The sequence below is a fragment of the Choloepus didactylus genome, chromosome 1, assembly GCF_015220235.1.
Source record: "Choloepus didactylus isolate mChoDid1 chromosome 1, mChoDid1.pri, whole genome shotgun sequence".
Lineage (NCBI taxonomy): Eukaryota > Metazoa > Chordata > Mammalia > Pilosa > Megalonychidae > Choloepus > Choloepus didactylus.
This window is the reverse complement of record NC_051307.1, coordinates 213,971,514-213,988,816: the sequence shown is the minus strand read 5'-3', so window position 1 is coordinate 213,988,816 and position 17,303 is coordinate 213,971,514. Positions and strand designations below refer to the sequence as shown.

Below are 17,303 nucleotides of genomic sequence, written 5' to 3'. Positions count from 1 at the left end.
ATAAATAAATAAATAAATAAAAAGAGACAGTACCAGAAAACTCCTAGAAGATAATGTAGGGGAACATCTTCAAGACCTTGTATTAGGAGGTCATTTCCTAAACCTTATACCCAAAGCACACACAACAAAAGAAAAAATAGATAAATGGGAACTCCTCAAAATTAAAAGCTTCTGTACTTCAAAGGAATTTGTCAAAAAGGTGAAGAGGCAGCCAACTCAATGGGAAAAAAATATTTGGAAACCATGTATGTGACAAAAGACTGATACCTTGTATATATAAAGAAATCCAACAACTCAAAAATAAATAAATAAATAAATAAATCACTGGAGCCATATAAATGAGATGACAAACAGAAGGAACTCAGTGCTGCTGTGAGTGACATTTTGAAGAGCAACTGAGGGTGACATTCTGAAGAGGAGCTACAGCCAAGAGGGACACTTTGAAGAATGCACAGAAGATGAGAGAGGAGCTGCAGATGAGAGACAGTTTGAAGACGGCTGTTGAAAGCAGACTCTTACGCCGGAGAACCTAAGAGAGGACAAAACACCCCAAGAGCAACTAAGAGTGACATTTTTGAGGAACTGCAGCCTAGAGAGGAACGTCCTGGGAGAAAGCCATTTTGAAACCAGAACTTTGGAGCAGACCCCAGCCAGGTGCCTTCCCAGCTCATAGAGATTTTCTGGACACCATTGGCCATCCTCCAATGAAGGTACCCTTTGTTGATGGACACTTTATGGCCTTAAGACTGTAACTTTGTAACCAAATAAACCCCTTTTTATAAAAGCCAAAAAAAAAAAAAAAAAAAAAAAAAAAAAAAAAAAAAAAAAGAAAATGTATCATCCAAGTACATCTAAAACACTTGCACATCTATTATGAATTCTGCTTTCTTCCTGAAAGGGGAAACTGCTTTCCCATCCCAATATTGCAGGTGGGGTAACTGAAGCAAGTACCTAAACCGGTGTGAATGTGGAATCAGTTTCACAAATTGGAATCATTTCATTCTGAGAGTGACAGAAACCTACTCAAAATTAACCAAAATAGGGATTTCATCTTAAGCAAACTGGTCTTTCTCCTTCAAGGAGAAATCAGGGCATACTGCTAGGCCTCACAAGGAAAGGCAGACAAGAACTACAGCTGTGGTTTGTGTCTCTCTAGGTGACTGCTTCCTTCTTCCTTTTCTCTATTTGTCAGTAGCATTCTCTGCTTCTCTGTGTCTGGGGCCCCACATGCCTGCCCCAGAGAGCCTCCTATAACACGTAGTCTAGGTCATCTGAGTTCACTGGATCAACAGAAGCAGACTCATCCCTTGAATTCTAATTCCAAATTCTCTACACTGAGAGAAGAGAATCTGATTCTTCCAATGTGGGTCAGATGTACATCCTTGGTCATTTCAGCTTTGGTGTGTGGGTGAGAAAGATTGAAGGGTTATTTTCAGAGAAGGGTTGTGGGCCTGGACAGACACTCAAGAGCCTTCTAAACCACCCATGAGTGTAATCTCAGGTTCAGAACAGGTTTGATATTCAACATAGAGTATGTTAAGTCTTATAGGTGCAACTCCTCATCATTTTCTATTTGGAATAACTCTTTTTTTCTTTTAATGGAGTTCCCATAACGTTTTACAGGTACTTCTCATTTGTTTTATTTATTTGTTTATTTTATGTATTTATTACTTCATATTTTGTTTTAAAATACTTCTTTGTTTATTGCCACTAGACTGTGAGCCTCTTGGGACAGGGACCATGTGTTACTCACCTTTGGATCCTCAGTGCCTGGCACAAGGCTGGTATATTGTGGGTGCTCAGTAAGTGCTGGTTAAATGAAGAGATAGATAAAAGAGTGTCTATATCAAAAGATATTCTTTTTACTTTCACATGTATACAATCTTTTTATGTTTAATCATAAACACCTAAAAGATAGCTTAGGCTAAAATACCTGCCTCAAGGGATGAGCAAAAGCAACTTTTGCAGGTTTGAAACGTACAGCTCCATTTTGCAGTCACAGCTGACAAGGAAAATGTTTCTGGAAAGAACAGCCAATGGGTGATCCCAGGGAAGGTAGCTGCCAGTCAGTAGAAGGACACTATTTCCAATTGAAAGAAATTCTAGTTTTCAAATGAGTGGATAGTGGATAATAAACTTCCACTGATTGAACATACCACTTTATAGTTTCATGTAAGTTGAAGACTTGGAAAGCTTAAACTACCTTGAATACTTATACTTATTTCCTTAGATGTTCTTTTTTAATGCTTATTCACTTTTAAATACTTTTTGAAAACCATTATTTATTTTGAAACATTGTTTACTGTATTAGTTTTCTATTACTGCCATAACAGATTGTCACAAATTCAATGGCTTACAACAACACAGATTTACTCTTACAGTCCTGAAGATCAATCGTCTGAAACAGGTCTTGTTGGACCTAAATAAGGGTGTTGACATGGCTTTGCTCCTTTCTGGATGCTCTAGGTGAGAATCTATTTCTTTGCCTTTTCCAATGTCTGTAAGCTGCCAGCATCCCTTGGCTCCTGGCCCCCTTCTTTAGCTTCAAAGTCATCAAGGGCAGGTTAAGTCTTTTCACTTGGCATCACTCTCACCTTCTTTTCAGGTTTCCTCTTCTTTTAAGGAGCCTTGTGATTACATTGGAGCCACCTGGATAAACCAGTATAAACTCCCTATTTTAAGGTCTGCTGATAAGCAACCTTAATTTCACCTGCAACTTTAATTCCCCTTTGCTACTTAAGGGAACATATTCACAGGTTCTGGGAAGTAGGATTTGGGCATCTTTGGGGGCAATTATTCACTGTGCCTCACCTACTGTGGGCAGGCATAGGTACTAAAGAGGATATAAAGGTTAACAGTATATAGTTATTACAATCAAGGAAATTTTCTATTATGCAAAAGTCAGCTCCAGATAATCTATGTCATATCTGTTGGCAAAATCTCTGTCTCAAAGTTTCCTTCACCACTTAACAAATGCCTGCCTCTTTCTCCTTTGTGTCCCACTGTGCCAGTTCCACATCATGTCTCCTAGCCATAATTTTATGGTTGTCAGTATTGAGCATTTATTGTATACCAAGACCTATAGTCAAACACTAGGGTATATAACTGTGAACAAGTTGTCAGTGTTTGAATAGACTAATGAATATATCACTATAAATAACCCATGAGATAAAGTAATTTCCCATAAAACTTTTAGTGATCTAACTTAAGAATAAAAAGTGAAAATTACAAATGATCCCCAAATTAAGTTATATTTAACCTCCTCAATCTAAATGCTATAAAAGTATCAGGTTCTCAGACATAGGAATATTATGGTAAAAACTTTAAAGTTTGCACTCAGATTCAAGTTTAAAGCAAAAAAGTGTTAATGGCAGAAAAGCTTTTTTAAGTTCCCTTTTTAATTTTTTGGTTACCTTCTTTGCCCACTTAGACTTCAAGGACAAATTTGAGGTTCTTTGAATGATTTCCATACTTTGCATTTAAATTTGAAGGTTATTTATTAAGTGACATTTTCCGTGAGATACAAAACCTACCTCCTGGTTAGTGATTGCGCGAAATCATTTTTAGAATGTGTGAGAGAGCGGTGAATCAGAATATTTATAGTTTAGCACTATTTAAAATGTCCTTCAAATATGTATGCATGTAATAGCTTCATAGAATGTCAAGTCCAAAGTTTTACAGGACTTAGGCTAAATATCAAACTCAGCCTCAACAAATGGGTTTGCACTCATGTTCATGATGGTCAGCATTCTAATTAAAAGCAGTCCTAGGTCCAAGTTTGTTTGTTTTTTGTGTGTGTGTTTTCTTTTTGTTTTACCTAAATTGAACATTAGTAAAATCTTAAATATTTGCATAATGAATGAGTGAATGAATAAAATATTTGGTAGCTCTATAAGGTTTGATAAGAAAAATGCTAAAAATGCTAAAATATTCTTCTTCCCTTTCCCTTACCTCTCCCCTCTCCTTTTTACTGATTATTTTAATATATACCTGCACATCTAAGTAATTACTTACACTGCTACTTGTGTGTGTGTGTGTGTGTGTGTGTGTGTGTGTGTTTCAAGCTTTTACTATTGATTTCTCTCTATGGGAACAGAGGACTTAAACTCTCCTCCTTCCCTCTAATCCTATTACCCATTTCCCTTCCCATTTCCCCTTCATTCCAATAAAATTTTACTGCAATTTTTATTAAATTGACAACACTATTTACATTAGTGTAGTCTTTACATGCTACCCAGAGCTGAACCATGTAGTAAACTACCATCAGCACTTCCTTTCCTGCATGACTATTTTATCTGGCGATAATAATCGCCTTCATTTTTAATTTGTTTGGTTTTCCAAATACTAGTTACTATCCTGGCCCCCAACTTTTTATAGGTTGTCTAAATACCCTCTCAAGATGTCCGTGGACTTCGAGTATTCTCTCAGTGCCATCTCCCTGAGATGTCTCTCTTGGAGCCATGCTCTTAACTAAGCTCTACAGAAACACGGCTTAAGTCATTGGCCATGGTGTGGGTGTGGCAGTCTTCTGGATACAAGGAGTGGAAGAGGGGATCTGGGGATCGGGTTGTTTGCTTATTCTTTATTCTTTCGTTTCTTTTTCTTTTTGTAACAGCATTACTGAAATATTCATATACCATACAGTTCACCCATTTAAAGTATACAGTTCAGTAGTTTTTAGTATATTCACAGAGTTGTGCAACCATCACCATAGTCAATTGTAGAACATTTTTATCGCCACAAGAAGAAACTCTGTATCCTTTAGCTGCTACTCCTCATTTTCCAACCACTAACCTACTTTCTATCGCTGTTTATTTGTCTATTTTGGACATTTCATATAAGCAGAATTAAAATATGTGATCTTTTTTGACTGTAATGTTTCATGTAGCATAATGTTTTCTAAGTCCATCCATGTTGTAGTATGTATCAGTGATTCATTTATTTTTAATAATTTTGTTTTGGATATGATCATAATTATTTGCCATTTTAACCATTTTTAAATGTACAGTACAGTGGCATTAATTACACCCACAGTATTTTGCTACCATCACCATCATCCATTACTAAAAATTTTTCATCACCTGTGTCCATTAAGCAATATCATTTCTTTTTATTGCCAAATAATATTCCTTTGTATGGATATACCACATTTTGCTTATCCATTCATCAGTGGACATTTGAATTGGTTCCACTTTTTAGAAAATATTAATAATGCGACTATAAAAAATTGTGTATTTTTTTTTTGTATCAACATATGGCTTCGTTTTTCTTGGGCATATACCTAGAAGTGGATTTGCTGGCTAATGTGGCAATGCTTTGTTTAACCTTTTTTCTTTCTTTCTTTCTTTTTTAATTGTGATTGTTCACATACCATACAATTATCCAAAGATCCAAAGTATATAATCAGTTGCCCACGGTACCATCATATAGCTGTGCATCCATCACAATTAATTTTTGTTCAATTTTTAGAACATTTTCATTACTACAGAAAAGAAATAAAGACAAAAAAAAAAGAAACTCAAATCCTCTCATACCCCTAGCCATTTGTTACTGTTTATGAAAGAACGTTGAAATACTACTAACTGTAGTATATAGTTTGCAATAGGTATATATTTTTTCCTATATGCCCCTCTATTATTAACTTCTAGTTGTAGTGTCATATATTTGTTCTGGTTAATGGAAGAGATTTCTAATATTTGTACAGTTAATCTCAGACATTTCCCACCCAAGGTTCACTGTTTTATACATTCCCATCTTTTAACCTCCAACTTTCCTTCTGGTGACATACATGGCTCTGAGCTTCCCCTTTCCACCTCAATCACACACCATTCAGCACTGTTAGTTATTCTCACAAAGTGCTACCATCACCTCTGTTCATTTCTAAATATTTAAGTTCAGCCTAGTTGAGCATTCTGCTCATACTAAGCAACCGCTCCCCATTCTTTAACGTCGTTCTCTATCTTGGTAACTTATATTTCATGTCTATGAGTTTATATATTATAATTAGTTCCTATCAGTGAGACTCTGCAATATTTGTCCTTATGTGTCTGGCTTATTTCACTCAATATATTGCCCTCAAGGTTTTGTCATCAGCCCATTACTTTTAAGATGGTTTTGTTCACACCCTATACAGTCCATCCTAGGTAAACAATCGATAGTTCCCTGTATAGTCACATATTTATGTGTTCACCACCCTCACCACTATCTATATAAGGACATCTACATTTCTTCCACAAAGCAGGAGGAAGAGTCAAAGAAGGTAGAGAGGCAAAAGAAAAAGAAAAATCAAAGAGAAAGAAACAAAACAAAACAAAAAACAACATGAGAGCTAGGAAGCAGCAAAAGGAAAGATAACCTTAGCTCAAAATAGAATAAAGAGTCAGACAAACACCCCCAATGCCAAGAGTCTCATACCCCTCCACTATGCCCCACTCTTACCTGCATTTACCTTGGTATGTTGCCTTTGTCTCAATAAAGGAAGCATAATACAATGATTCTGTTAATTATATAGTCTCTAGTTTACGTTGATTGTATTTTTCTCCCAATACCTCTCTATTTTTAACACCTTGCAAGGTTGACATTCATTTGTTCTACCTCATGAAAAAACATATTTGTACATTTTATCACAATTGTTGAACACTCTCGGTTTCACTGAGTTATGCAGTCCCACTCTTTATCTTTCCTGTTTTCTTCTGGTGTCACACATGTTCCTAACCTTCCTCTTTCAACCATATTCATAGTTATCTTTGTTCAGTGTACTTACATTGCTGTGCTACCATCACCCAAAATTGTGTTTCAAACCTCTCATTCCTGTCTTTTCCTATCTGTCTTTTCCTATCTGTCTGTATTGCTCCCTTTAGTATTTCCTGTAGGGCAGATATCTCGTTCATAAACTCTCTCATTGTCTGATAGTCAGAGAATATTTTGAACTCTCCCTCATATTTGAGGGACAGTTTTGCTGGATATAGGATTCTTGTTTGGTGGTTTTTCTCTTTCAGTATCTTAAATATATCACACCACTTCCTTCTTGCCTCCATGGTTTCTGCTGAGAGATCCGCACATAGTCTTATTAAGCTTCCTTTGTATGTGATGGATCGCTTTTCTCTTGCTGCTTTCAGGATTCTCTCTTTGTCTTTGACATTTGATAATCTGATTATTAAGTGTCTTGGCATAGGCCCATTCAGATCTATTCTGTTTGGGGTGCACTGTGCTTCTTGGATCTGTAATTTTATGTCTTTCATAAGAGATGGGAAATTTTCATTGATTATTTCCTCTATTATTGCTTCTGCAATAATAGAGGAAATAAAAAGCTTCTCTTCTCCTCCTGGGACACCAATGATACTTACATTCCTGGATTTTGTTTTGTCCTTAAGTTCCTGGAGACATTGCTCATATTATGTTTGACCTTTTGAAAACTGCCAAAGTAATTTCTGAAACAATGGTGTCACTTTACATTGCCCTCAACAGTATGAGTGTTCCAATTTCTTCACATTTTTGACAACATTTGTTATTACCCATCTTTTTTATTAGAGCTATCCTAATGGTATGAAGTGGTATCACATTGTGATTTGATTTGCATTTCCCTTCTGGATAACAATGTTGAGCATCTTTTAATGTGCTTATTAGACATTTGCAAATTGTTTTGGAGAAATGTCTGTTTTGATCCTTTGTGAAAGTTCTTCATCTACTCTAGGTGCAAGTCCCTTATCAGATGTTTTACCCCATTCTGTTAGTTGTGTTTCAACTTTTTTGATTGTATCCTTTGCAGCACAGGTATTTTTAAATTTTGATGGAATTCAACTTATCTGTTTTTTCTTTTGTTGCTTGTGCTGTTGGTGTCATAGGTCAGAAACCGTTGTCTAATCCAAGGTAAGAAAGATTTATGCCTATGTTTACTTCTAAGAGTTTTATAGTTTCAGTGCTTCCATTTAGAGTATATGGTTTGAGGGGGAGAACACTTCATTCCTTTATAAGTGCATATCCATTTGTCCCAGCGCCATTTATTGAAAAGACTCTTCTTTCTCCATTCACATAATGCTTTAAGTTACCAAAGCTCAGAGATGTATCCTGCTTGCTGAATATGTCCATATGTGTTCTTTTATTTCTTCTGATGCATCTTTTTAAAAAAGTTTTATTGTGATAACATATATAACATAAAATTTGCCTCTTTAGCCATTGTTAAGCAGACAATTCAATGGCATTAATCACATTCACAATGCTGTGTAACTATCACCACCATCCACTACCAAAACTTTCTTCATCACCCCAGACAGGAACACATGGAGCAATAGCTCCCCATTTGCCTCTCCCCTGCAAACTGTAATCTACTTTATTTTTGTGAATTTGCCTAATCTAGATATTCCCTGTAAGTGTAATAGTAGAACATTTGTCCTTTTGTGTCTAGCTTATTTCACTTAACATGATGTCTTCAAAGTTCATCCTTTTTGTTACATGTCTCAGAACTTCTTTTCTTTTTACAGCTGAATAATATTCCATTGTATGTATATACCACATTTTGTTTAACCATCCTGTTGATGGACACTTGTTTTGTTTCTACCTTTTGGATATTGTGAATAATGCTGCTGTGAACATTGGTGTTCAAGTATCTGTTTGAGTCTTTTTTACAGTAATTTTGGGTTTAGAACTAAGAATGGAATAGCCTGGTTGTATGGTAATTCTTTGTTTAACTTCTTGAAGAACTGCCAACCTGTTTTACATAATGACTCTACCATTTTACTTTAGAACCAGCAATGCATGAGGGTTCCAATTTCTGCACATCCTCACCCAAACTTATCTTCTGTTTTTGTTTTGTTTTGGTTTGTATTTTTTTTGTTTTGTTTTTAGCCATCCCAAAGGGGTGTAGTAATATCTCATTGTTTTTTGTTTTTTGTTTTCTCATTGTGGTTTGGATTTGCATTTTTTAATGACCGATGGTGCTGAGCATGTTGTCATAGTGGTGGTGTTTTTTTTCCTTCTACCATTTGTATATCTTCTTTGGAGAAGTATCTGTTCAATTCCTTTGCACATTTTTAAACTGGATTGTTTTTCTTTTTGTTGTTGGCAGTAGTTCTTTGTAAGTACTGGATATTACACGCTTATCAGATATATGATTTGCAATTATTTTCTCTCATTCTGTAGGTTGCCTTTTAATTTTCTTGATAATGTCCTTTGAAGCACTAAAGCTTTTAATTTTGATGAATGACAGTTTATCTATATTTGTTGTTGATTATGCCTCTAGTATCATATTTAAGACATTTCCTAAAAAAAAAAAAAATAATCCATTGCCAAATCCAAGATCCTACAGGTTTTCTCCTATGTTTTCCTTTAAGAGATTTATGGTTTTAGGCTCTTATATTTAGGTCGTTGATCCATTTGTAGTTAATTTTTGTATATACTGTGAGGTAAGAATCCAACTTCATTCCTTTGCATGTGGCTATCCTGTTGCCCCTACACCATTTGTTAAAGAGACTCCGAATGTGTTCTTCATCCTCAGGGTTTTCATTCTTTCTTCCACTGTCACCATACCATTTGCTAGAAAAGTTTGTTAAGAATTTACATAAAGAAAATATGAACTTCAATGGATATATTCCAAACAAGAAGGCTCTGGGAAATAGATACTTCATTGAAAAAATCCATTGGAGTTACACTGGAAAGCTCATATTAAAGTAGAAGTTAGGTTGGTCATGTACTCTCAACTAGGTGCTATTGCCTCCAAGAGGGTGAAAATCCATTCTTGGAGGCAAAACCCATTGAGCTGTTATCATTTATGAAGCACGGATATACACACAGTACATAGGCACGTAAGTAATGTATCTGTGGCATTAAAGTTTCCTGGGAGGTGGCATTCAGGGAAAAAAAAAAAATAATCCTCCTTAAGGAGGCAATAATGGTAAAAGAGTTTAGGAATACTGGGTTATGTGAAAAAATCATAATTCTTCAAAACTTCCCTTGGAAATTCCTTAAGCAACTCATGATGTAGCCATGGTTTTGGTATACACACTCTACAGTAATTCTTCTGTGGTTGCACACTGAGAACCACCTGAAGGAAGAGAGGAAATGAGAGTCTGCATCCAACTATCTGGGTGTTGAAACCATTCCCAGTAGAGGTTCTGCAGAGAATTCTACACAGTAATTGTTCACCTGCAGAGTTCACTCCTTTGTGTCTTTATATTAACTATTATCATAGTACCTGAAAACATAGTTAGTATTAATGTGGTGAAGATTAAATGAGACAATAGAAGCTGCATTTTAAAGGTGTGTGAGGCATGTGTGTGCTGGGTAGGTTTTCAAATATTTTCTTAAATTGGATATCCCTTATGATAACCCTTCAAGGAATATCAGGCTGAATGGACTGAAAATCCCTTTTCCATTAAAATCTCTCTGTTCCTGCTTTTGATATTGCTGCTTTATCATGTCTGTATATAAAAGTTTTATATTTGCCTGCCAGGTTGCCACTGCTTAGAGAGTAATCACTTGAGACTATCTTCCCCACGGGAATTTAAGTATTAAAATATAAGGATGAATGAAGATTTTGGTGGAAGACTTGATCTTTGGATCCATCTCTACATTTTCTTAACCACTTTAGTGTGCACAATGTATATGGTATCACATATTTTGTTGATGATATTCTTATTTCAGGTAATTGGTAAAGTTTCAAAACAAAATTCTAAAATATTCTCAATTAAAAAACGAAACCTTTTTCTTTTACTGCAATCCAGTACTTTCAATTCTTGAAGAGGATTGTATAATTATGTAGCTTACACTGTGTGACTGTGTGATTGTGAAAACCTTGTGGGTCACACTCCTTTTACCCAGTGTATGAACAGATGAATAGAAAAATGGGGACAAAAATAAATGAATATTGAGGGTGGAGAGGAGGAGTATGGGATGTTTCAGGTGTTTTTTTTTTATTTTTATTATTTTTATTTTTTGGGGTAATGAAAATGTTCAAAAATTGATTGTGGTGATTCATGCACAACTATATGATGATGCTGTGAACAACCGATTGTACACTTTGGATGATTGTAAGGTATGTAAAATACACCCATTTTTGGTGTGCCCTTCAGTGAATCCCATTAAATGCATGTGCCTGTGTAACCACCACCACAATCAAGAAACAGAATAGTTCCATCAAACCAAGAGTTTTCCTCACACCCCTTTGCAGTCAACCCCCTCCTCAGGACCCCTGGCCTCAGGCACCCACTGTATTCTTCTTGAATTTCATATAAATAGAATCATGCAGCATACACCTTTTGTGTCTAGCTTCTTTTCTCATTCTTGGTATTGCATGTATCAGAAGTTCATTTCTTTTCATTGCTTATTAGTGTTCTGTTGTATGATTATACCACAATTTGTCTATCTATTCATCTGGTAAGGGGTATTTGCATGATTTCTACTTTATGGCTTTTATGAACAAAGCTGTTATAATTATTCATGTACAACTCTTTTGGGGGGATATGTTTGCATTTCTCTTGGGTCAACACACCAAGGTAGAATTACTGAATCATATGATCCAATTTAGATTCAACTTTATAAGAAATGGCCAGAATATTTTCCAAAGTTGTTATATCAATTTCTACTTCACCAACAATGAATGAAAATTCCAATTGTTGCATGTCTTTTCCAGCAGTTAGTATTGTAAGTCTTTGATTTTAGCCATTTTATTTGGATTTTAAATGACATTTTCCTAATGTCTAATAATAAGCACCTTTTCATGTGCCTGTTGGCCAATACTCTATCTTCCTTTATGAAATGTCATTTCAAATCTTTTGCCCATTTTTAACTGGGTTTCTCTCTAATTACTGAGATGTAAGAGTCATTTATATATTGTGGATGCAAGTCTTTTATCAGATAGGCATTGTAAATATTTTCTTTTTGTCTGTGACTTGCATTTTCATTTTCTTAGCTGTGTCTTTCGGAGGGCAAAAGTTTTTAACATTCTTGAAATCCAGGAGTCACTATTTTTCTTTTTTGTTTCATGCTTTACCTGTGCTAAGAAATCTTCATTATTTTCTCCTATAAATGTTTCTAAAACTTTTATAGTTGTAACTTTTATGCTTAATTTAGAATTAATTTCAAGTTCATTTTTATATATGGAGTGAAATGATGGTTGAGGTTCTCTTCTTTATGAATAACCATTTGTTACAGGGCCATTTGTTGAAAAAAGAATGTGCTTTACCTCATTGAATTACCTTGCCACATTTAATGAAATCATTAACCATAAATGTATTCGTCTATTTGTGGATTTTCTATTCTGTTGTATTGAGCTATAAATTTGTCCTACAACAATAACCATACTCTCTTGTTTATTGTAGCTTTTTATTAAGCTATGAAACCAGTTAGTGTAAGTCTCCCAACTTTGTTCTTTTTCAAAAAAATTTTGGCAATTATAAATCCTTTGTGGTTTCATATAAATTTTAGAATTTATTTGTCATTATTTATAAAAATGCCCTCTGGGATTTTGCTTGATATTGGTTTGAACCTATAGGTCATATTGGAAAGAACTGTCATCTTAACAGTATTGAGTACTACTTTCAAGAAATACGATATACCTCTCCATTTATTTACATTTCTTTAATTTCTGTCAGCAACATTTAATAGTTTTCACTGTTTCAGTCTTCCACGTATTTTCTTAATTTTTGTCTTTTAGAATTTCAAGTGTCTGATGCTATTGAAAATGGAATTGTTTAGCTTACTTTTCCAGTTGTTTGTTCCATGTAGAAATAGTATTGATTTTTATATATTGACTTTATATCCTGCAACAGGGCAAAAGTTATTATTATTTCTAATGGCTTTTCTAGAGAATAATTAGGATTTTCTACATACGCCAGCATCCCCTCTGAATTCAGTCTTTTTTTTTAATTTTTTTTATTGAAATTGTTCAGATACCACACAACTATCCAAAGATCCAAAGTGTACAATCAGTTGCCCACAATACCATCATACAACTGTGCATCCATCAACACAAGTATTTTTTTACAATTTTTAGAACATTTTCACTACTCCAGAAAAGAAACAAAGACAAAAAAAAGGAAACTCACATCCTCCCATACCCCTAACCATGCCCCCCCTCCATTATTGATTCATAGTATTGGTATAGTACATTTGTTACTGTTGATGAAAGAATATTAAAATACTACTAACTGTAGTATATAGTTTGCAGTAGGTACATATTTTTTCCTTATATGCCTCTCTATTAGTAACCTCTAGTTATAGTGACATACATTTGTTCTAGTTAATGAGAGAGATTTCTAATATTTGTATAGTTAATCACGGACAATGTCCACCACAAGATTCACTGTTTTATACATTCCCATCTTTTAACCTACAACTTTCCTTCTGGTGACAAGTGTGACGCTGAGCTTACCCTTTCCACCACCTTCACACACCTTTTAGCATTGCTGGTTATTCTCATTACATGCTACCATCACCCCTGTCCATTTCCAAATATTTAAGTTCACCCTAGTTGAACATTCTGCTCATAATAAGCAACCACTCCCCATTCTTTAGCCCCGTTCTATATCCTGGTAACTTATATTTCATGTCTCTGATTTTACATATTACAATTAGTTCATATCAGTGAGACCCTGCAATATTTGTCTTTATGTGTCTGTCTTATTTCACTCAATATAGTGCCCTCAAGGTTTCTTCATCAACCCTTTTCTTTTAAGACGGTTTTGTTCAAACACTATACATTCCATCCTAAGTAAACAATTGTTGGTTCCCCGTATAGTCACATATTTATGTATTGAGCACCATTGCCACTCTCTATATAAGGACATTTCTTCCACAAAGACAGAGGAGGAGTCAAAGAAGGCAGAGAGGCAAAAGAAAAAGGCAAGAGAAAGGGAGAAAAACAAACAAACAAAACTTAATAGCTAGAAGGTGACAAAAGGAAAGATAGCATTAACCTAAAGTAGAATAAAGAGTCAGACAACATCACCAATGCCAGAAGTCCCATACCCTTCCCCTGTTCCCCACCACCCCCCATATGCATTTAGCTTTGGTATATTGCTTTGGTTACATTAAAGGAAGCATAATACAATGTTTCTGTTAATTGTAGCATTGATTGTATTTTCTCCCCATTCCCACCCTATTTTTAACACTTTGCAATGTTGACATTCATTTGTTCTACCTCATGTAAAAACATATTTGTACCTTTTATTACAATCATGGAGCATCCTAGGTTTCCCTAAGTTACACAGTCCCAGTCCTTATTGTTCGTCTTTTGTTCTGGTGTCCCACATGATCCCAGCCTTTCTCTTTCAACCATATTCACAGTCATCTTTGTTCAGTGTACTTACATTGCTGTGCTACCATCACCCAAAATTGTTTTTCAAGCCTCTCACTCTTGTCTTTTCCTTTCTGTCTGCAGTGCTTCCTTTAGTGTTTCCTGTAGAACAGGTTTCTTGTTCACAAACTCGATCATTGTCTGTTTGTCAGAGAATATTTTAAGCTTTCCCTCATATCTGAAGGATAGTTTTGCCAGATATAGGATTCTTGGTTGGTGGTTTTTCTCTTTTGGTATCTTAAATATATCACCCCACTTCCTTCTTGCCTCCATGGTTTCTATTGAGAAATCTGCACATAGTCTTATCAAGCTTCCTTTGTATGTTATAGATCGTTTCTCTCTTGCTGCTTTCAGGATTCTCTCTTTATCTTTGATGTTTGATAATCTGATTATTAAGTGTCTTGGCGTAGGCCTATTCAGATCTATTCTGTTTGGGGTACACTGCACTTCTTGGATCCGTAATTTTATGTCTTTCTTAAGAGATGGGAAATTTTCATTGATTATTTCCTCTGTTATTGCTTCTGCCCCTTTCCCTTCTCTTCTCCTTCTGGGACATCAATGACATGTAAATTCTTGGTTTTCGTTTTGTCTTTAAGTTCCCAGAGACAATGCTCGTATTTTTCCATTCTTTTCTCTATCTGTTCTTTTGTGTGTAGGCTTTCAGGTGCCTTGTTCTCCAGTTTCTGAGTGTTTTCTTCTGCCTCTTGAGTTCTGGTGTTGTATGTTTCCAGTGTGTCTTTCATCTCTTGTGTTGTGTCTTTCATTTCCATAGATTCCACCAGTTGGTGTTTTGAACTTTCAATTTCTACCTTATGTATGTCCTGTGTTTTCATTATATGGTTCATCTTTTACCATATCTTCCCTAAACTTTTTGAATTCACTTATTATTTGTTGTTTCAATTCCTGCATCATAGTTGAAGTGCAAGTTTTTTCCCCTGACCAGGCCATAACCTCATTTTTCTTGATGTAGGTTGTAGTTTTCTGTTGTCTAGGCATGGTTTCCTTGGTTACCCCAATCAGGCCTCCCCAGACCAGAATGGACTAAGGTCCCAGAAGGAAGAAATATTCAGTATCCGGTTTCCTTGAGGGTGTGTCTTAGGAAATTGGTGTACCCTCTGATGCCTCCAGTCACTGTGCCTTTCTGCCCAGCAGGTGGCGCCTGTTAGCCTGTAATTCTTGACTGATGTAAGTTCTGAATGAAAGGCAGGTAGTAGAGCTGGGCCCCACCCCTTTCCTCCTAGAGAAGATAGACGCCCTGGGGGGGGGTCATTAGCATTTCAGTGGTTTCTCTCTGCCTGTGCTATACCCTTGCCTGGGTCACAGAACTGGGAACTGAAAATGGCTGAGGCTTTCTCCACTGAGTTGAAAAAGGAACAGAGCTAGTCCGAGGTGACCCTCCGGCTCTCCAAGGCTGGTCATCACCCAAAGCCTCTGTCTGCTTGTTGGGGATTCGTACCACAAGTGAGCAGTTCACACTCGCTACTTAAAACCCCAGTTGGAGCTCAGCTGAGTTATATTCACCTGCTGGGAGAAAGCTTCTCTCTGGCAATACGAGGCTTTGTAGCTTGGGGTGTGGGGAAGGGGTCTCCTGATTTGGAGCCGCAGTTTTTACTTACAGATTTTATGCTGTGATCTTGGGCATTCCTCCCAATTCAGGTTGGTGTATGATGAGTGGACAGTCACGTTTGTCCCCCTGCAGTTTTCTGGATTAATTACTAGTTGTTTCTGGTTTTTTTTCAGTTGTTCCAGGGGGACTACTTAGCTTCCACTCCTGTCTATGCCGCCATCTTAGATCCTCTGAATTCAGACAGTCTGAATTCTTCTTTTCCAGTCAGATTTTTATTTCTTGTTTTGCCTTATTGAACTGGCTAGAACCTCCAGTGAAATGTTGAATAGAAGTGATGAGAGCAGATATCCTGATCTTGTTCCTGATCCTAGGAGGAAAACATTCAATCTCTCACCATTAAACTGTAGCTTTTTGTGAATGCCGTTTAGGAAGTTCCCTTGTACAGGTATTCCTATTTTGCTGAGAATTTTCTCATGAAAAAATGTTGAATTTTTTCAAATGCTTTTTCTGCATAAATCAAAGTGTTTATGGGGTTTTTCTTTGTTGATTTGTTGACACAGGGAATTAAGTTGTTTGACTTTTGCTTACTGGCTTTCATTAAACTTGTATTGTGGGTTTTGTTAAAATTTTGTTACGGGCTTTTATGTCCATGTTTCTGAGGGATATTGGTCAGTAATTTTCTTTCCATATAATCTCTTTCTCTGGCTTTCTTATAAAGGTTATACTGTTCTCTAAATTGAGTTTGGGAAGATTTCCTCCTCCTCTATTTTCTATAAGAGTTTGTGTAGAATTGGTATAAATTTTTCTTTGAATGTTTCATAGAATTCATCAATGAAGCTTTCTGTCTTGGAGTTCCTCCATGGGAAAGTTTATTTTTATTTTTATTTTTTTATCCAGATAGATAGTATATATTTGGGTCTTGCTTTTTTATCCAGTCTTTTAATTGGACTACTTAGATTATTTTACTTTATTTTTTTTATTTTTATTTTTTATTTTTGGATTAAATCAACTTCTTTTATTGGTTCAAAATTAATTAAAATGGCTAAAACTGCAGCCATTTATAAACTTGGCATTTTATCTGTAAGTTTTTTTTTTAATCTTCATTTTATTGAGATATATTCACATACCACGCAGTCATACAAAACAAATCATACTTTCGATTGTTCACAGTACCATTACATAGTTGTACATTCATCCCCTAAATCAATCCCTGACACCTTCATTAGCACACACACAAAAATAACAAGAGTAATAATTAGAGTGAAAAAGAGCAATTGAAGTAAAAAAGAACACTGGGTACCTTTGTCTGTTTGTTTCCTTCCCCTATTTTTCTACTCATCCATCCATAAACTAGACAAAGTGGAGTGTGGTCCTTATGGCTTTCCCAATCCCACTGTCACCCCTCATAAGCTACATTTTTATACAACTGTCTTCGAGATTCATGGG

The 17,303-nt window shown here is 35.7% G+C and overlaps 1 protein-coding gene across 11 annotated transcripts in view; it reads left to right on the top strand.

Moving 5' to 3' along the window:
- The window catches only part of FHIT (fragile histidine triad diadenosine triphosphatase), a 1,654,094-nt gene that overhangs the window by 1,030,162 nt on the left and 606,629 nt on the right, over nucleotides 1-17,303 (top strand). The gene's annotated exons all lie outside the window — the stretch shown is intronic.